The sequence below is a fragment of the Ceratotherium simum genome, chromosome 15, assembly GCF_057802395.1.
Source record: "Ceratotherium simum simum isolate JZ-2026a chromosome 15, ASM5780239v1, whole genome shotgun sequence".
NCBI classification, from domain to species: domain Eukaryota; kingdom Metazoa; phylum Chordata; class Mammalia; order Perissodactyla; family Rhinocerotidae; genus Ceratotherium; species Ceratotherium simum.
Window position 1 is genome coordinate 40,158,644 of NC_141914.1, and position 21,719 is coordinate 40,180,362.

Genomic DNA, 21,719 nt, shown 5'->3' on the forward strand with positions numbered 1-21,719 from the left:
CAAAGTCTCTCCTTTTTCTTTTCCCCTCCTCTCTCCCCCTTTTCTCTTTTTTCTTCCTTCTTCCTCCTCCAACTCCCTCCCAGACCCCTCCCCATTTGGAAGCCCCTGGGATGACACTGTTCATTGATGCATCTCCCTCATTAGCATTGCTGCAGCTTGGCTCAGAGGTTTCAGAGGCAATCCGTCATGAGAAAACTGAAGAATGTGCCCCATTTGCATGATTCTGTGCCAGAATGCAACTTTTTCTCAGCTGTTCTTTGTGTAATTTCTCCTTGAGCGTTCAACTTTCCCATGAAGTCCTAGAAATCATATTACAGATTTCCAACCCAATTGAAATGCTCCTCAGATTAGTTTTACATACTAGCTTCCTTCCCCCAACAACTTCATAGCTCTACGTAAACAGAGCAAATGAGTACATAAAAAGCAGGTTTAGCCTTTTATTTTTTGGAAATCTAGGGCACATTAAATGAATAATTTTGCTTTGAAAGCGCAGGGGTACGTATTACATGTGCAAATGTATATTTATTACACATGTCCAAATGAGGCCACAACACTAATAAATACTTGGGCAATCTCTGCTTCCTAGTCACTTAGTGCCATTGCAAATCACATTTTGTAACCCACTATAGAGGGACTCAGCAGAAACAGCAAAAAGCTGGATGAAGTGCTCACTGTTTAATTAAGGGAACTTCCCACATAAGTCGAGGAGATCTGCTTTGCAGCTCTTGGGTGAGAACATTTTAATAAACAAACGAATTCATAACAGCTAACTAACTGCTAATTAAATCAGTATTCTCACAATATTCTTTTTTATCAATAAAAAATGATGACAAGGACAACAACACTGGGACACGCAACCTGTTACCAAGAAGATAAATATCATGTGCTCTACACATAGGACACTGCATGTTCCAGCAGAGAAAATGCTCCATTAAAACATGTTCATCACATTGCATTTGAATTAACAACAACAAAAACCAACTTACGCACACACAGACACACAATCTTTAGCCCTTTTTAATGACATGTTATTCTTCTCAGTGTCATTATATACAAATCAATATAGAGTCTTTTCATTCCCTCTTGCCTTTTGGGGGCAGTTAGGAGTAACAATAAACCATTTATGTTTATTATTTTCATTCTAAAACCTAGAATTATTATTTTTTTGTTACTTTTTGATAGTTGGAATGTATCCATTTAGGTAAAATAGTGAAGATATTCTAAAAGTGCTTGAGTTATAACTACTTAAAATTTTTAATTATGTCAATATTTTAGAAGGAAAGAATGAATTTAGAATAAGAAGGCAGAAAATGTCAAACTTAAAACTTACTGAGTTCCAAACAGAATTAAAATAGCTTCAAGATAACTCCCTGCACTAAGAGAAGAAAATAAAGCTCTTAAAATACAAAAATATGGTTGTTGGAGGAACACTCACACGGTGATTAGAGTTAGGTTGCAGAAGATTTCATTAATTATAGGTGACTGATTTTCCCTGAGCAGACCCGCAGTTCTCCCAGCCCCTCTAACACCCCCGCACCCCCAGCTCATCTCAAACTGTTGTCTAACCTTTCCCTTAATCCATCTCATCTTGAGCTGATGGGAACTGCTTTCATTCCACCTCTTGTGGAGGTAATGAAACAATCTTCTTATTCACTTGGTTCCTCTGAGCCGGTGACATGCAACAACAACAAAAAAAAGCGAGCGCCCTGATTAATGGCTGCTAATTAGCAATGTTAATGACCAGGTGTCCGAGAGCACGGCCAGCTCCTCTCAGCATGGAGTGATCGCTCAATGAGGGCCCTGCAAATCCATTCCCAGTGACCCTTCCCCTCAGCTGCCAGTAATGAAGGCTGCTTGCTCGTTACTCCCGGGAGAGGCGCAGGAGGAGACCTGGGCCTGGGACCCAAGCCCTTGCCTGGGGTCTCGTGGATCTTCCATTAATTAAGGTTAGCATTTCTGGCCCCCCAAAAGCTCAAAGGTAAAGGAGTGAGGAGCAGGGAGATGAACTCAAACCCTCTTTTCTCAGGAGGAGATTCTTTTCTAAATGGCACCAATAGTTAATTTGAACTATCTACATGTATATCTATAATTTTGACTTTATATTAGTTATAGATATGATCTTCTCTGATTCTGTTATTATTCCGAGATAATTCACATGGTGAAGCAAATCTCATGCTAACTCTCAAATACAACTTTCCGTCTAGGTGGTTTAAGTTCTCTTTTTTGCCATTCACACAGGTGAATGGCAGCAGAAACTCAGAGCACCTAGACCTGAGCTTAAAAAAATAGTGATCTTTTGAAAAATATTTTTCTGGTTAGGAGGTGGGTTAAGTGTGCAAGTGCTCTTAGCTCTCATATAGGAGTAAGGGAATTATATTAACTTAAAAAAACATGCACACACAAAACAAAAGCAAGCTTCTCCAAGAGCTTTATAGAGATCAGCTCTAAAAAGACCTGAAAAATTATTTTACTAATTAGAATTGGTTCATTTTTTTAAATGCTGACCAGAAAATTGAAAAGTGACAAGACCGAAGTCTTTGCAGACAATTAACCATTAACGGTATTTGCCAATTTACGACAAGCTGGTTCTATGAGTTTACACATTTATTTTCACCCCTTTGGTGAATGGCCTTGCACTTTCTCCAAGGAGGGGAGGGGCACGATTCAGTTTGGAAGAAACAGACTAAAAGAAAGAAGGTATGCCATGTCATTGTTTTTGTTTTAGCAGGCTTTCTTTTTAATATATATATCTCAAGGGAGGATAGCACCTTGGCTGATTTAGAAATCCCCCACCCTGGTTTTAAAAAAAATTTTACTCGTTGAAAGGTCTTATGTTTGATACCATTGTGATAAGTTTCTTTTGATGACATTTGTGAAGAATGTATAATTTATTTCAATAGAATAAGTGCTATTGTAAAAATTACCAACTATTCATAGGTGATGAAATACCACCATACACTGCACCTAATAGCAGGGTTTAAAAATTATGGTCACTAGGTTGCTGCTGGCTAGTGGGTCGAAGTGAAATTTGACAAGAAAAACTTCAGAGCTTTACTCCAAGTGTAGACAAGGCTCAATAATATCACCTCATAAGCCGAAAAGGAGGCTGCCTAGACAGGAGGCTGGCTCTTCTGTCATTGGAGCCTACCTTCTGTTGCAGTAATATTTGATATAGTTTTTTGAGAGGAGGGGTAAAATTTTTCTCTCTATGATTAGAGAGCTTAGTAAACACTCTCATCATAGAAAATTTGGAAAACATTGAAAAGCACATGCACACATATGTTCACAGGCATTCGCACATGCACGGCACCCACTCCTAACCAGAGCTATCCATGGCCAGCATGTTGCTGTATATTCCAGCCATCTTTTTCTACGCATAGTTACTCTTTCTCTTTTAACAAAATTGTATTGTACTGCATATAATGTTTTATAAACTGCTTTTTAAAATTAGCAATCTAGCATAAATCTATTGTGAAATATTCTTCTAAAATGGCATATTATGACAGCTTCTACTAAGAGCCATGAGTCTCCATTAACCATTCATGGCTAATGGAGTTTCTAGAGTGACCATAGAGCCATATTGCTATGATGGTCCCAGTGCTAAAGGGAAGGGCACAGGCACCATCCTGGCCAGTCCCTCCTACATAGTGGATATTGAGGATTTGTTGAGGATTGAGTTATGTCCCTCCATAAGCTCAGAGCTACTTCTGTCTGTTCTTTTGACAGCCCATAGAACAGTGGTAAGGAGCCAAAGAGAAGGAATGAGTGTACCGGTGGTGTACTGTATCCAATTAATTAATTACTAGCAAAGAAGGGGTCAAACTATGGGAACATAAGCTTCATGAGAGCAGAGAACTTGTGTGTCTTCTCATCTGTGTATCTGCGATGCCTAGAACCATACCTGGCACATAGTAGGTACTTGATACATCTTTTCAAATAAATGAACAATTAAAAAAAATTTGACTATATTCTATTGTTAGATTCTGATATATTTTATTGAGTGGCAGAGAGAGTAATGGATTTTTAGTTAGTGCCCTGGGAATGCTCACAGGGCGTAGTTCCTGAGGGAACCATCCTTCTTGCATGTTACATGTAGCACTGATAGAAATAAACATGAGCAGAGACTTGGCTCTATATTTGTAGCCAGAATTCATGAAAACCCTGAGATCTATTGCTTGCTCGCTTCCATGTGTATAGTCCTGCCCACTCCTCTATCTGGTTAAAACAATGGGGCAAAAAAAAAAAGAAATTAATAATTTGGGCCCCAAGATCCTCAGTTTGAACTTGAAATTAACATGTATTCTAAATTAAATCTGCAATTTAAAGATTTAAATATTTTGTGTATCTCTTTTGTATTTTTTCGGTTTATAAAACAAAGTCCATCTGTAGACTGAATGTATACTGGCCTAGAAATTGAATAAATAAGTTATGAATGGCAGGGGAATCAGTTGCACTTAGCGAGACTCAAAGTTAAAAATTGTGAGGTTAATAAAAAAAGTGTAGTGCTTATTAGTTGTTTCTTTTCCTTTTATAACTTAAAAAATACAAGTTACCATAAGAAAATGACCAAGAAATAATAGAAAATAACCATCTTGCCTAAAAAGATGTTTTGTAGCAATTAATGGAAGCAGCAGCCGGATCCTCGGCGAGACGCCCTTCTCTATTGTGTGGGGTAGGGACGGCTGTTCCTTGACCTCTCTCGCTCACCTACCTCTGGAGCTTTGTTCAGGCAGCAGGGGAAGAGGGGGACCCCTTTGGTAAATTTAGCCTGTTGAAATAGCAAATGGAGAATGCTGTAATGCATTCACCCTTTCCTCCATCTATCCATCAATCGTTCTATTAATCAATCAATTGAAAAGCCTGTTTAAGCATCTTTCTACAGCCCATTATCCACAGTGAGTCAAAGAAACGTGGCTCCTACACTTTGCAGCTTGTAGTTTTAGAGAAAACAACAATGGAGGTAGGCGCAGAGGATAAATAGACAACAGGTAAAACACTGAGCAAGTATGTGAAATGAAAAGAATGAATAATATTAACATCGTCAATCAATTAACAGGTATTTATGGTGTGCTAATTACATGTTCTGCACTGGGCTTGGGTGCTCTACGAGTGAAGTGGCTAAAGAGTAGGGTGCATTTTTATAAATTACAATTGTAAGTAATGAGAAACTAAAGAGGTTTTCTTTCTATTCTGGATAAGACTTTGTGGAGGCAAGCGTAGTGGGGAGGAGGGTCTGCCTTTTCATTTTGGTTCTTGAAAAGAATAGAATGGCTGTGATGGGAGAGGGAGGAAGTGATGGTTTAGAAAGTTGGATTTTATAACTTAAAAATCACAACATTGCAGAGTTGGAATGGGCCTGAAAAATCATTTTTTCAATTTTTCCCACTGTGTTTAATTCTGTCTAAAACATTGAGACCCACTCAGCGCTGAGTTTGTGTAGTGGAGGAATAAGATGATGGTCTGAGAAGAGCCAGTCAAGGAATGCAGATGGAAACATGGGAAGTGAGGTCTTCCTTGGATATAATTGTGACTTGGAAGAGGTTTTGGAAGCCATTCACAAGGGTCTTGTTTTTTATTTGTAACGTAATAAGCAATCCTAGACGAGAAGAGGGTTGATGTAGTCAGAACCCGCAGCAGAGAAGATCTCTTTGGTAACAACGATGAAAGTCTGCTCAGCGAGGAAGAACTTGTACTAATTCAGGCAAATGGTGCCCAAGGCCTATAGTATAGGTGTCTTGTTCCTCTAATTCATGTATCAGGGAAAAATTAAATCCTTATTACCTGAGCTTTATTTGAGGCATGGGAGTACTAAATCTCAAATTTTCATCAAAGTCTGCTGAAATTGGTATCCTGGCTTAATATGTGATTAATTCATTTTCAAAATCTGAGTAAAAGGTTAAGTAAATACTTTTGGATAAGACTGGGCTAAATGTGGTTGCTAAATGGAATGATCATAATATCATTTTGAAATATCTAAGGAGTGAAAAAGACAAATCTTTGTTGACTGTCAGTCCTGTGGTAGTTGTGCTAAGCACTCTATACATTTCTAATTAATCCTCATAATTCTCAAAATAACATGATGTTATCCATATATTACAGATACTGAGGCGTGAAAAATCAAGTAACTGGACCCAAATCCCACAATCCCTGAGTGATGAGGAGTGGATCTTATGACACTTAGTCACTGCTTTTGCCATAGCACTGTGCTGTCTCACATAATTTGGGCTTTTTTTTTTTGGTTCTCCTCCCTTTGGATATATATTAGCCCAGAGTTGGATGAAATCAATATTTCTCCTCAATGCATCCCTCTTCATCACAATTTATCTGGGATACAAGTTATAATGGTTGAGTGAATATGTGGTCTTTCCTACTTTTGGATTACAATCATGATACATTTTTCTCATGAAGCCGTGGATGTCCAGAAAGTCTTTATGCTCAGGACCTGGTAAGGAGCCAACTTAGCTAAAATCTTTAAAGCATCAAATAAAAGGTTTGATAGTAAAAGGTTTCTCACCCGCTAGGATAACTTCAGACAAGGGCTAGGTGGCTGACAAAGTATCTTGAACACCATCCTGCCCTTCTGAAGTCAATTTAGGAATGCTAATACTGCAATCTGTACTTCCGAAGTTCTTTATAATACACCCCGGTTGTGATTTTCTGCTCACATTTGCCCTGAGTTTGTGTATGCCAGATCTTTATAACTGTGTCCTTGAAGGTACTGGAAGTGAAAATTTTTTCCATTACCTCTTAGACATGTAATTGTGAGGAGTTTTCAATGTGAGGAGGTTCTCCTGGGAGCTCCCAACTATTTGAGATCAGTTTTTTGATGAAGATATTGATGTCAGATCACAAGATTATTGGACAAGATTATTGGAACGTTGGCCCGCAGTGATTGCTTTTTGACAGAGGCAACAAGATGCTGCCTGGATTGTGGCCCCCTTCCAGGGGATATGTACAAATGGGCTCTCCATGGCCATGGCCTGCTGGGGACCCCACGTGCAGCTGTATGAGTGTGAGAGAGTCCTGAGTATTCTCTTAGTTTCGTACCTTTTGAGAGATGCTCAGGCATTTTCAGAGGTCTCTGTCAAAACAGAACATCACATTTCCACTCGACTAATTTATAGTGGAGCAAGTGAGAGCATTGAGGGGCTGGTGTTTTTCATTTTGAAATCTAAAAAGAGGTAAAAGGTTCTCTTTGCTTTGTGTCTGGTCTTTCTCAGAGCTGTTCTGTCTGAATAATACCAATTTAAAGGAAGGTAGAGAATCAGGAAAAGTAGTATTTATAACCTGCGTTACACTAGGCCCTTTACAAGTATAAGTGCATTTATTCTAGCTGACAGATATTACTCTTTCTATTTTACATATTAAGGAACTGAAGCTCCAGGAGACGAAATGTCGTAGAGGTAGTGTCAGGACCATGCATTCAAGTCGAGGTGTAACTTTAAAATGCTCCAAAATGGTGTTGTCCAATATGGTAGCCCTATTAACCATTATGATGCTTTTAATTCAAATTCAAATGAAATATAACTAAATATTCAATTCCTTAGTCAAACTAGCCACATTTCAAATGCTCATTAGGTGCATGTCGCTAATGACTACTCTACTGGGCACAGCAGATATAGAATATTTCCATCATCAAAGAAAGTTCTATTGGATAGTACCTGTCTATAATCAAGTTGAGAATTTTCCTTGGCATAAGCATTCATGGAAAATAACAGTAATTATTTCTGTTTTAGTGGAGAATGGTGGCGGTAAAGGGAAAGGTGGAATTATGAGATTTTATATTTTGAAGATTTTATATACTTGGAAGATCTTTAACGAAGAGGGTAGTTTAATTGTAGACATATTTCTGTATTATAAACTAAACCAATAGTAATAATAATATCTAACTGTCTAATACTTCTTTGTGGTAGGTTTGTTATTCTAAATTTGTTACACATATAAACTCGTTTAATCCTCACAACAATCCTATGAAGTAGATGCCATTATTATCTCCATTTTATGGCTGAGGAAACTGAGGCACAGTGAGGTTAAACAATTTTCTAAGGTTATTGGATAAGGAGAAGTAGAACCAGGGTTGCAACCATAGCCTGGCTTCGGAAACTGGATGTCTAATCATTATTCCATACAAGAATATGTTATAGGCTTACTTAGGAGAAAGTTTTGAGAGTTTGTTGCCAATTAGAAATGGAGGCAAAAAAAGCAATACATTGTTTTTTAAAAAGAACAGCCTGAAAACCAAGCAATACTTCCTTTTGCCTGCTGTTTGTGTATGTATGTATGTAAAATATGTATTATATATACATACACACACATATATAAATTTCCATCTTTATGAGATGAACAAGTCAAATGTAGTATTGTTAATGGCAAGTAAATGAGATAGAAAGGAGAGGATATTATAAATGAAAAATGACAAATACTATATAATTAACTTTTGGTAAAACTTATTTTCCCTACCTACTTCAACCACAAGGAAAAGAGAGAAACAATGGTTAAAAGCAAACCCCAAATGGGCTAACCTTAATATCTTTGTAACCTTTGAAGTTTGCAAAGTAGGTTTAAAAGTTCTTCAAATGTTTCAGGAATATTCTGGAATGAAGGCTTCAGATTTGACTTGAAGTACCGTAAATCAAATTTCTGTTACCCTGTCTGTGTACCATTTGTGTACTTGGAAGGTCTGAATTCTTTTGTAATCTGCTTATCTAAATGCATTCCCGAATGGTGTTCTTTTGCCCATCCATCTCAGTTCACCTCACAAAGGACAACAAACAAGGACCATGTCCACGTTGGGGGCCATTGCCATTTCATGTGGCTCTATTGATATCTTGCTGGTTGGATGTTTTAGTCTTGTGGATGTACTTGTGTTTTAAGTAAGTACAGAAAGTACTTAGAAGGTGCTAGCACTTATGCTTATAATTTTTAAATTAAGAATAATAATATGGAAAACTAAATTAAATTTGCATCATTAACTAAGTCCTTTAGTTCTCAAGTGGAATCAATTTAAAACTCAGCTTATTTTGGAACATTTTAGCTAGTGAGTGGCTTAAAAAAAGGCTTTAGCATGAGAAACATAGATTTTTTAAGGAAAATGGACATGCAACTAATATTTTCAGTTTAGTTTGGTGTGACTTTCTAAATTAAGATATTAGCCATGAAAACAAAAATCTCGTTATCTTTTTGATGGTCACCTTAACAAAATGGCATGTGATGTCAGATCAGATCGCTATGATGACCATATCTGAAAAATTCCCTTACCTTTTTGATGGTTATGATCTTCCCTGTCTTCCCTATCAAGATGCCCTCTTTAAATGCATATTTGTAAACCAACTGAAAATTCTTCTTATAGAGTAATATGTAACAGAGACTATTTGTTACATAATTATTCAGAACAATATCCATCTTTCGTCAAGAATATAGAGTAAAATGCACTGAATATTACATATAGGAATGTGGTGATTTGATTTTTTTTCTGTTTGAGCCGTAATTTCAATGTTGGAAATGACTTTAGAGATCATCTAGCCTACCCCTCTCAGAAGCTTTGGTGGACTGACCCAACACCCCATAAAGCCTGGCAGAACTATGCCGTGAACCCCGGCTCTCTCTCTCCAGGAGCCATCAACCAGCCAAGCTGTACCATATTTTGTGCACTTTTTGTCCTGATCTTGGACCCACCAAATCTTGATTTGATAAACCTTTAAACCATTTGAGAAATAGATTCTCTTGCTTTGCTTAGCTAATGCAATCAAATGTGTACTAAGTCTTCTGTGTACGTTATCCATGTAGTACTATGAATATATGGAACCACAGAACTAGAAGGGACAGTAGAGCTTATCTAGGTCAAACTTCTTGGGTTTCAGATGGAGAAAATGAGAAGTTAAGCGATGGTTCAAGGCCACACGGCTAGTGAGCAGCAAATTTGAGTCCCTATTCCAGATGGCCTGACTTCGAGTCTGTTCCTCTTATTACTATGTTATTTCCAGTGCAGTGTACATTTCCAAGGGGGATGGTCAGGTGTTCAAACAAGAATCCAAACACTGCCAAGGCCTAGTGACTCTTGTTCCAGTTGTGTTGTGGGTGGTTGGGATGTTGACTAGCCATAAATATTTACTAAAGACTCATGAATAAGCTCAGCTGGGAGTAAACTTTGATATGCAGAAGACGGGGTGGTTATAAACATTAAAAAAAATTTCTTTAAAAATTTTTTTAATAAGTTGTAAAACGCACAGGGGTCAGATGAGCCCTTTAAGAAAATGGCATTCTCCACAACATCTCATTGGATGAGATGCATTGGGAATATTGCACTGGAACCGGAGCTTTGATAATCTCTGTGAAGGATAAAGGCAAGAGGAAAGTGGGTTGCATGTCGACAGTAACCTGCAGACAAATGAAAACCTGGGCTGTGTCCTGAGAGTTTTAGGTAATCCAGGCTCATAATTTGATTTGAGAAGAGCTACTCCAGGCTACTGTGTAATTATAGAAGCATTCACTCGGCTGGCTCCTGTTCGCCTCATCACGTTCTATTTCATTGCCCTTTATGCTAAAGCCCCTGTTGATGAGAGGGCGGAAACAGTAAGTACAAATAAAGCAATTAGCAGGTGGGGAATGCTACCACTGTTTAAGGATAACATCCAATCTTTATTGGTACTTATTAAGTAGAAGTCTAGAGCTTAGAGACAAAGGGAAATATCGCAAACCACAAAAATGAGGAGTGTGGGAACAAAAAGAGAATAAGGGAAAAATTAACCAACGTCTCTATTTTACATTTCACAAATCTAATCACAAAGGCTAGTTTTAAAAATAACATCAAACCTCCAATTTATTTATATTATAATGAGTTACATTCTCATGTAAAATTCACCTTCTTTTAAAGTTTTCTTGTTGTTTCTGGCCTATTCTTTTACTATGTGGATTAACTTGAAAAATATTTTAACAGTTACTGTGTTCAAATGAGACTCGAGTTTGGAGATTGGGTTGTAGTTAGACCCACCAGTAGGGGGAGTTCAGATAATTAGCAAAGCTGGTCTGCAGGGTCCTGACGTTCAGAGCACAGATTCACACACACTGTTGGCAGAGTTGAAAAATGCCCACTGCAGACAAGGAATATAATGGGCAAAAGGAGGAAAGCAAGAGGATTTCAAGCGTTCTTGAAATCCTAGCACAGGATATTGCAGGTGGACAAGAAAATAGGACACAGGCTTTCTACCTCCCTCCATTCTCAGAGTAGTGGACGCACTCTGGTTCTGTTTCCTTATCTGAAAACAGGGCTAATACAAATCTGTGCGTCCAGAATGCTCTCATTCTCATTTCTCTGTGTATAGCAGTGCTATTCTTGCTCCAGCCTTATTTTGTGTGTCTGAGTAGTAAGGTGGCATGTAAATAATTGCCGTTCATCGTAGAGCAGCCCCAAGAAGATGCCCCCTGATTTGATTTTGGGCTAGTGCTTTTGTCCTTGAATGTCTTATCAATTAAAGCTCTTTTCAATTAAAGCTCTGCTGGCAACTTCAGCTACCTAAGCAGGACACAGCTTCCTATTTGAATAGCAGATTTCCAGCTAGTCAGCTGAAAAGAAAGGTGTGGAAGTTTGTAGAAAAATCAATATGCTTTTCCTTTGCCTGAGACAGTGATGGGAGGGTACTGTGGACAGAGATATGCGCAGATATCTAGAAAGATAAAATTTTTATAATGCAGTTGCTTGTTTAATAGGGTAACAATTGATACTGCAAAATTAAATCTTTGTCCTCATCCTAGGAAAACAATAACTTCTTTTGGGCATATTTTTAGTTCTCACTGTCATACGCTCTCCCTCTTTTTCATCCTTCAGTCACTTAGCAGTCACTTGAGGCAGACCCAGAGGGCCAAAAGTAAAATCTCTTGAGTGATGATACTGAGAAGCATGTTGATTTCACCCTTTGGCAGAAACCACAGCACTTGAATAGGATAGGACAGTATCTCATCAGACTAAAGGTCTAAAGATGATCATCACCAGGCCTTCCAAGCGTCATTCAAGGGGAGGTGATTTATGTAGGCAAATCCGGGAAAAATAACTTCCAGAAGCATGTCAAATGTTGAGCACTTTGCATTAATGTCTTTGTTACCTTTGGATAGTGCTAGTAAATATAGACATATGCATAACATGAATTTTCTTTTGAAAAGTGTACATCATATGTGTAAAGCATGTATTATTTGAGAATCACCATTGTGCTCATGAACTTTAATTAGAATCCAAGTCCTGGATGTCCAAAAAATATCAAAATTCCCAAATGACAAATAGTAAGTCAAAATTTCAGAATGTGCACAATTTCCCCCTGTATTCTCTCTTATCATCTTCATAGTCATCACTGTTTCTGAATTTGTTGTGGTGCTTCGTATTTTTGAAGGCATTTTCACAATCATGACCTCAATTCTCCTCAGCAAACTTGTGAATTTGACAGGTGAGATAATATCATGATTTTACAGATAAGGAAACACACACACTGAAGCTCTGTGACCCACTCAGGGTGGCACAGTTTAGAACTATATCTAAGTGTCTACATCAGTACGAATCAGGAGTGATCTCCACCTATTACTAGTGTAAAGATACAAATGCCAGAAACTGGAAATTGTTTACAGTAATTATTCAGCCATTGGGAACTATTAGTTCTTTGTCAAAAGATGAATAGAGCAAAAGATTCACCTATTCTCTTGAGATTGGGAATCTTGGTATTTTAGAAATGTTTTAAATGGCAGAACAGAATACAAAGAGTATGATTCATCTTTTTACCCCTCCCTTTCTCATCTCCACATTTTTCCTGTTGCGTCAGGCTTAAAAATAATGTAATGGGCAAACCTGGACCATTGCGGTTGGGCTGAAAGACTTGTGATCCTCACTGCTTAAACCTACAAGCAGGACTTCAAAAGCAGCCACTGGAGATGCCTCTATTCCCTAAGACCTCACCTTCCTCCAAGGAATAAGAACTCAGTTGTACTTATAGGGAGGCTGTCGGGAATTTTTCTGCTTTGGCAAACCCAGAGGCATACCATTTCTATTGTCCAATTCGTCTCCTACAGCCTCGACTCCTAATAAATTCCTTTTCCTCTACATAGTGAAACAAACTTCACAATTGATCACTTCAATTTATATTTGATGAAACAAACTTTTCTGAGAAATACCCATCGACAGTTTGAAGGACTGAACAAAATGACTTAATTTTTAGAGCAATCATTTCAGTCTACGGTATTTGTAAAGGTCCAGGACAGTTAAAAAGACAAGTAACTATTGCAGATTGGTTCTAATGAAGGAAAGCATTGTTTTTATTTGACTGTGAATGTAACCAGAAATATGCACAGTCTACATCACATTTAGGTTCTCCAGTTCACAATGTCCCACATGGATCCTTTCAGGGGACTTTCCCTCTTGACAGTAGCCTGAGGCCCCTTTGGGCCTGGCCTGGAGGAAGCCTAAATGAATTATCTCCTTACAGATAACCAATAGTGGACCACAAATGATGATTGATGCTTCCGGGTTGCCTGGAGCCTCTGCACCTGATGCCATTTGAAACTCCTGCAGGAAATGCTGGGTGACCTATTCCAGGATGTCCTTGGAGCCAATGGCACATTCCTCTTGCTCACTCAAAAGGCACACTTCCTCTTGTTTTGGGTGGTCTGCCCAATGCCCAAATTTGAAAATGTTTAAAGAGAGAATAAAGAGCATATTTTAAATTCACAAGCAAGATACCTTAGAACTGGTAGAACTTGGTGTTGATAACATAACATGGCAATAGCATGATTCTCTGTTTACTATGAGCATTTGGTGACAAGCAGGCCTGATGGGGGATTGATAGCACCTCCCTTTTCTCTCTGAAGCAGCCAGTTCTGACCAGCTGTTCAGGCCTGTTTCTGACTAAGCTGCTTGTTCCTTTTAGATCCTGTTTTCAAGGCAGTTTCTGATGGTAGACGGAGGACATATTTTTCCTTGCTTGTCCATGTGTCTGTACGATCATTGGCCTCTCAGAGTCTCCGAGTTGGAGGTCTTCATAAGTTAGCCTCACCAGCCTTTCTGAACCAGATGCAAAGTACACACCAACTGGTTTGTGAAAGCAGCACATCTAATCACATAATGCCTTTATAATGTGTTTTTTTTAAATTAAGTGACCCACAGGATATTAATCTGGTGGTAACAACTCCCAAGGGACGTAGCACTGGCAAACACTTCAAGAGCAGCTAGGACTACTGTTAAATGTGATGTTCATTTCATCTGAACATATGGAAATAAAAACAAGTCATGGGAGAACTTCAGTGCTCTGTATATGCTATATTGTTCATAAACCTGTCATAAATAAGTGCCTCTTAAAAAGAAACCAATTAATAAATGTGCATTGAATTACAAAGTATAAATATTCCATAATATGAGATCTCTCTCCCTGCCCCTTCCACCCACATTCCCGCTCCTGCCCAGGGCCCCCATGTTATTCAAGCTGTTATAACATTTTCCACTGTGTGGCACTTCTTGGTTTTGTTGTTGTTGATTGAGTTATTTGGTTGGTCCGGCTGCTTAAAAAAATGAAGAAAAAATCTGTAAGCTATAAAATACATCTTCTTTCTTCCTTTGTCTGTGTATTAGAGTCTGGCTTGGCACTAGGGCCCCACCCCAAACCTCCCACCAAGAGTATGTCGTATTTCTATATGCTCGTGCATGTTCAGCTCTACCTCTTTTGAAATGATGCCCAAAACCAGGCAATGTTTACATAAGTAAAAGAGAGTTTCACTTTTATGCTGTAATTTCTGCATGGAGCAGAGAGTTTTCCTAGCCATACCTTATACTTTGTTCCTGGGTGAACTTCTATTTTTCTAATGTGATGGTTTTATCCAGCTTTGACAACAGATTTCTTTAGGAGATTACGCACCTGGAATTAACTTTTACTGCCAAGAATTACAGTGCACCTGGAAGTACTAAATCATTTTTATCTATGTTTTAGAAGCTTTTCATAATGAAATCGCATATCTTGAACTTGACCTGTCTCTTGAGTAGAAGCTTAAAGGCCAGAGTCGGGTAGGTATGTATATGCTGGTGTTATGAAGTAAGTGTATCCGGGGTGTGTTTACTTCTCACCAACCAAATACTTGCTACCTGAACACCATCTTCCTGAGTATCTCGCTTCTTAAATGACTCTGCTTACTGCATAACATATGGAAATGTGAGTATGTACTTTCAGCAGACGGTTTGCTATGTTTACACCAGTTCTAACACTAATCCCCATTAATGTTTGATATAGTTCCCAGCAGGTTTAAGTAGTTGTCAGACACCATATCTATTGCGTATGTGTTGGGCATGATGTACACAAGGAGAATGATAAAGAAGCGTTTTTTAGGGATTTCTTTCCTGAAGACATTTTTGCGAACTAGATTGTCTTTTGAGAAAGTGAAATACTTTTTATGAATATAAATGCCACCAAAATATAACATCAATTAATTAAAAAAATCGTGCAGGGAGTTTATTATCAAGTCCAGCCATACCATCAGTTTTGAGACCTTTTCTGTCTATTGTAAAATTGTTGAGAAGATCCTGTGAGGTAAAACCACAAGATTGTCCTCAAGAGAATCAGAAGTAGGAGTTGGAAAACGTTTTACAAACTCATGCCAATACATCAGAAAGATAATACAATGTGAGTGTGAGAAATTACCTAAATGGTTTCTTTGGTGGCAGAGTCAAGGAGGACGGGTATAGGAAATTGAGAGAAAAAAAATTCCCCTCAAGTTTTGCTATCAGTATGAGATCTTCTGTGTTTGCCATGAAACCCGAATATGCTCTGCTTTTCCTTGACATGAAGTCATCTGGGTAGAACAACAAATGCTTTTTATCCTTAGGCATCCTTGCCCTGCTCCGTTCGGTTATAGCTGAAGTTTGGCAAACTGGTTCTGCTTATTCTTGTCAAACAAGGATAATTGCTTCTCTTGGTTTTCCCTAATATAGTGTCAGCATTTTAAAGGCCAAAAGTTGCCATAGTGACAAACTACATGGGTATAAACATTTATTCTATTTAGACAAAAACTCTGTAAGATTAAGAAAAGAAATAGAAAAATCATGGTTAAACCAATACATTTATTTAGATAGATTTTTTTTTTTAGGCAACATAAAAATGATATTGTAAGTGATGTAAATGAGGTTTAGTAAAAAAAAAAAAAGGATACAGGAAAAACAAAATATAGATGCATTAAAATATATCTGCTACCAAATTCAAACATAAACAATTGAATTTCACAAATTACTATTCTTTGTAACTGTGGTTTAATTTTCTCTGAATGTGACTAAATTCTACCCTGGGTATAGATAAACTCATTATGTCCTTTAAGTAGTTCGAATTTCCTGATAACCAGCAGTCAAACCGAGAAACAAGCAGAATTAGTAGCCAAGTCTAATAAACGACTGGGAAAAATTGTATCTGTCTCATCCTCTGGTTCCCACACACTCTGGTTACATCATTACTTAGCCTGTAAACGTGGAGGCCAATTGGGCTGCAGAGCTTGGGTCAGGTGACCAAAACATCAAAATGCGTCTGAAACTCTACCCTGAAGATGGGGTTTCAGCAGGGGCCTCTGGATAGCTGACTCCTCTGCGGCTGCTGTGCAATTTTCGTATTTTATTTCACCTTTGCTTTCAGCCTTAGCCCTTGGTCCCACAGATTGACGGCCGGAGCAAACTTGTTGATGTGGGTTTTTCTGTGCAGGTGCGTGGGCAAAATTATTTCCTGTACCACGTACTACACTTGGTTATGTAATAGCTTAAAAACACAACAACTGGATTTTTCCCTATAAATTAGTTTTCATCAACAGAGAGAATTCTAAATTCTTCCTTTTATCTTTTTTTTTGTTTGAAAAATGTTTTGGTTTTTATTTTATTTTTAAAAGTAATTTAATGTCTAAATGCACAAAACTGAAATGCCAAGTTTATCAGGTCCACTGGATACAACTCCCAAGGCTGTAGCTGAAATGCTGTGTTCCTCTTAAAGGAACGGAATGTGTAATTCTATCACCTTGCTAAGGTTTCACAGGGCAAGTATAGTGATGACAACAACGACTTGTTTTCTGCAGATGTAGAAAGGCATTTTTTTACATGTGCAGGAAGCAACAAAAACCCTGGTCTTAGGGGACAGGTGAGTGAGTTGCCTTGCAAGAAATAAACCAAATAATCCTTAAAGTTGTAGTAACACATACAGACCCAAAAGCTTGACACCTCTGTACACAAATGTATTTTCATGCTCAGGTTTACATTTCTCTTGATTGCTACAGTAAGTGCTGTGATCATTTCTGGCTGAGAATTTGTTCTGAACTCTTTTGAAGAAAAATTCATCAGAAATGGAAAATCCATTGGAAAACATCCTTGATACATTGCTACCAGGTATCCAGGATGCCTCTAGGAGGTAGGGATGATGCACAAAAGAAGGAGGAAACTCAGGGGAAAATTAATTTTATCAAAAACCAGACCAAACAAAACAAATTGCCCTCTCAAGCCATTCTTCTTGGATCAAAGGATTACATGTAAAATAGATTTCATGATTTATACAGCAAACATTCGTGTGTGCTAATTATTATGCCAGATAGTGGGGCTACAAAGAAGGTGATGGGGAAGACGATAATGATGATGATGATATTAACAGCTTGTATTTATGAAATGCCCACTATATACCACACTGTACTAGGTGCTCCACTGCCTTCATCCTAATCCTTACATTAAATCCAGAAAAGTAATTATTATTATTCCCTGCTGAGGGGGCATCTGAGGATCAGAAAAGTTAAACGATGTGCTCAAGATTGCACAACTGTCGTGTGGTGGTCCATAGAGACAGGATTCCAATCTACATCTGATTTAATATGGGACCTCTGTCCTCCACCACTATCCCACATTGCCTCCCTGTACAATTCTTTCTTTGTCCTTACGGCCTTTTTAATCTGGTGGTGGAGTAAACCAGATGAAGAAATAATTGAAATTATACGTGTTAAAACATTGACAGGACTAAGTGTGTGAAGAAAGTGAAAGTCTCACGGAAGAAGTGGTTCAGGCCAGAACAGTGCTGGGTAGCCCTGAGTCTAAGCAGCAAAGCAGGGAGGAGGGTGGGTGGTAGAATAATGCTCGGTTATCTTTTCCTCTGCAGGTAATCCCTCCGAAATAACTGATAACCACTTTTATCCTACAAAACTATCACTGAAAGTGCTGTGTAAGACAGAGCGAACTCCCGTCCCCAAGGGTGCCTGCCAAATAAAGTAACGAGGTGCTCACATATTTTCCAGCACAAGTGCTTCATTATTAATTCATGGTCCAGGTCCTCAGTACATGCTGTTACTAATATTCGGTTTCAGCAGAGAATAATGAACCGGAGCACTGGACTGGATGTCTTAACACTTTTTAAACAATGTTTGCAGTGCTAAATTCTATTTCTAGCTTAATTGGGGTCTTTACATAAACAAGAAGAGGGCACTGTAGTGTTAGGGAGGCATAATTTTCCCACAGCTTAGCAACAGAAAAGGTAAGAGTCTGCATGATTAAGACCGTGTGGAAGGTTAATGCAGGTAGAAATTTCCCCCCATAGGTCTCAGCTTATTCTTCTTATGTCAGACAAGAAAAGGGGAGGCCTCCTGAGTTAGGATTCCAACTAGAAAGCCTAGACCAGCTCCCTGCTTTGAAACTGCATCCCATCAGAAAAGGGGGGAGGAGGGGAACTTGCTCTGGTGGGGAAATGGTCCCCTACAAGTGGCCCCCAGACCAGGGCTCACTTGTCCATTAGGCACACAGCCTATGGGGCCCATGGTACTAGTAGGCACAGTGGCTCCCATAAATGTTTTCATTTTAATTTTGTTTAAAACAAGAAGAAAAAAATGAACATAATAATCATGAATATATAATAATGAATCCAGCCTGGTTTATGTTCATCTTTACACCAGCACAATCATAAAGTATAAGTTTTAATTATTCTCATGGAGAAAGGGAGCCATGATGGCAAAATGCCTAGGCTTATGAAAATCCTCATGTGGTCCTGCCCCAAAGAGGCTGCTTACCAATGGGAGGCTGCTAAACAAGCTAAATTATTTCATTAGACAACCTGTTCTTCCTCACTATTGTTTCCTCACATTAGATCTTACTGAGAGTGAGTCTTTGAGGGGAAAAAAAATAACTATACGGCTTAACAAGAATATTGAGATCACATTTCCTCTGGGTTCCCAACAGTGCCTTGTCTGGCGTAGTGTTAGCATTCAATAATTGGTTGCATTTAATTGAAATTGATTTAAAGAAAAAGCACATTGATGTATTTGTTCATTAAGTGCAACAACTATTTATATAGTACCAACTGTGTGCCAGGCACCGACGGCACTAGGTGTTAAGGATATAACAGGAAATAAGATGGACTTTCTCTCTGAACACAAAGAGTTTCAGAGAAGGGCAATGAGAAGAAACACAAACATGACATTTTCTAGGGGTTGGGAGTTGGTAAAAATGAGGTGGAGGAAATCCCTAATTCTTGATTTCCATTTTAAAAATGTGTCAACCTCCTAATTAAAAGAGACTTTCTTCTATGGCATTGAGACACGAGCTAAAGCAGTCATAAATGCATGAAATGGAGATACAGCATTGTACTGGATAGTTAAGATTCTTGAGCTATTTAAAAATAAAGGCTGTTTAATTCAAATTGAAAGGATGTTTAATGGGAGCTGCTAGAGCTCACCTGACTGGGATGACTAGCTGTCCAAGCAGGAGGAATTGGTGAGTGTTGTTTCTGTGAAGGGGCTAAAGTCACAGTTGAGCAGTTTTCTCCTTGCTGCTGTTGGGCCTGGTAGGATTCATGGTCAATTTTGAGATTTAACTGATAGAAGAGTAAGTTTTAATGGGGGCTATTCAATCACTGGGTTTTAAGTAAGAACCAAACTCTATTCATTTCGTGTCTCAGGCAATATGTGGACCTTGTCTGGCCTGTTCATGTAGCAGACATTTATTGAGCCCCTACTTTGTATCAGGCTCTGTGCTACCTGTTTGGTTTACAGAGAGGAACTAAACAGACTACTCCCCTGCCCTCGTGGAGTTTACATTCTAGTTGGAGAGGATAATAAAAATTTAAATAATGGACATGGTAATTGCAGGTTTCTATATTACCATTCCAGTGGATATCTTTTATTTTGGCTTTTTGCTAACAGCAATCTGATTTTCCCTGACATATGGTCTTGGTAGACTATCAGTCAACGGATCCTGCCTTTCCCTAGCCACAAACTGGGCATGTGACCGAAGCTTGCCCAATCAGAATCTCTTTCCTAGAGATTTGAGGGGCTGGGTATTGATTCCATGGGCATGTGACCAGATTCTAAAAAAAGATCACCATTGATATCATGGAGTTGTCATGAACGGCCATAATAGACTGTGCCTGTGAGTTCAGGGTAACTCTTGCTTTGGTTTCCTGTTGATAGATCTGAGTTATTAAACTAGATTGACGCTAAATTTCCTTTGTTCCATTCCCCTTTTTGGAAATCAATAGGAATCATTAAGAAACATTTAAGAACAGGCCTTAGGATGATTGGATCAGCATCGTACGATGAAAAGAGCTTGGGAGTTGCAGAGATTTAGGTCTCAAATAAAGATTTGTCACTGGATAGCTGTGTAACATGTGTGACATCAGTTCCATGGGGTTGTTGGGAGGTTTAAATCTGGAGGGCCTAATGTAGTGCACGTGCCCACCAATGTCAGTTCTTTTCCCTCACCTACTTCTCCACCTACTACCTGCACCCACCACTGTCTCATACTGTCTTTATCATTACTATGTTGCCAAATTGGTGAAAAATTTAAAATAATGAGCAATAACAACTCTGAGGAAAGGGAGGAAGTAGAAAAGATTGGAAGGCCATCTAGTGAATCTTCAGCCTTATCCTCCTCCCTTCAGATGTTGTATGCTTGGAGTCGAGCGTGGACCAGAAACTCAACAACTGGCTAGGTCTATGGCTCGTGAACTCTGCCTGGCATGAACACTTCTGTTTCAGCACATCTGTGATTGCCATATCACCAGCTTTTGCAGAATGTGGGATTAATTTTATTGTGCACTATCAGCAGATCTGGTGACATAATCTTGCACTACGAAGAAGGATTACTCACCAGTTTCTGGATGCTGCATTTTTAGAAACTCACTCCACTTAACGATAAGCGTCGGATCTATCAACTTCCCCTTCTCCTCACTCCCACTCTCCAATCACCCAACCAACAAATATCACTTAATGCAAAAACCAGCTCTCTTGGGACCAGATGGATACAATTTTTCTTCAGGATAAAACTCTGGTTATTCCCCCAAAGTAAAGGTTTTATTATACTTCTTCAGTTATTAAAAACAGATGTGTCATGTTTATAATGATGGCTCCAAGCACTTTTTTCTCCTCTGGGTTTATGGAAAGCAATTTGTGTAGGGTAAAATAATATAGCATTTGTGAATCATTTCTGAGGGAAAAAATAGGGAAATTATATAGTCTCCAAGCCAGACAGGTCACATGGTTGTAAGGAAATATGGCTACATCCCAGGGCAAACGAAGTGGAGACCTTGTTTCTATTTCTGTCGGATACCCACTCAGGGTTTTGATGGATCATCTTTTTACCTGAGGCCTGCATTTGCAGAAAAGGGCACTCAGAGATAAGCTGTTGTCCAGGTCTAACGTGTAGCAGAGCTCAGTTGCGTGCTGTGTCCTGTAGTTTCCTTACCTGCCACCAAGCCAGG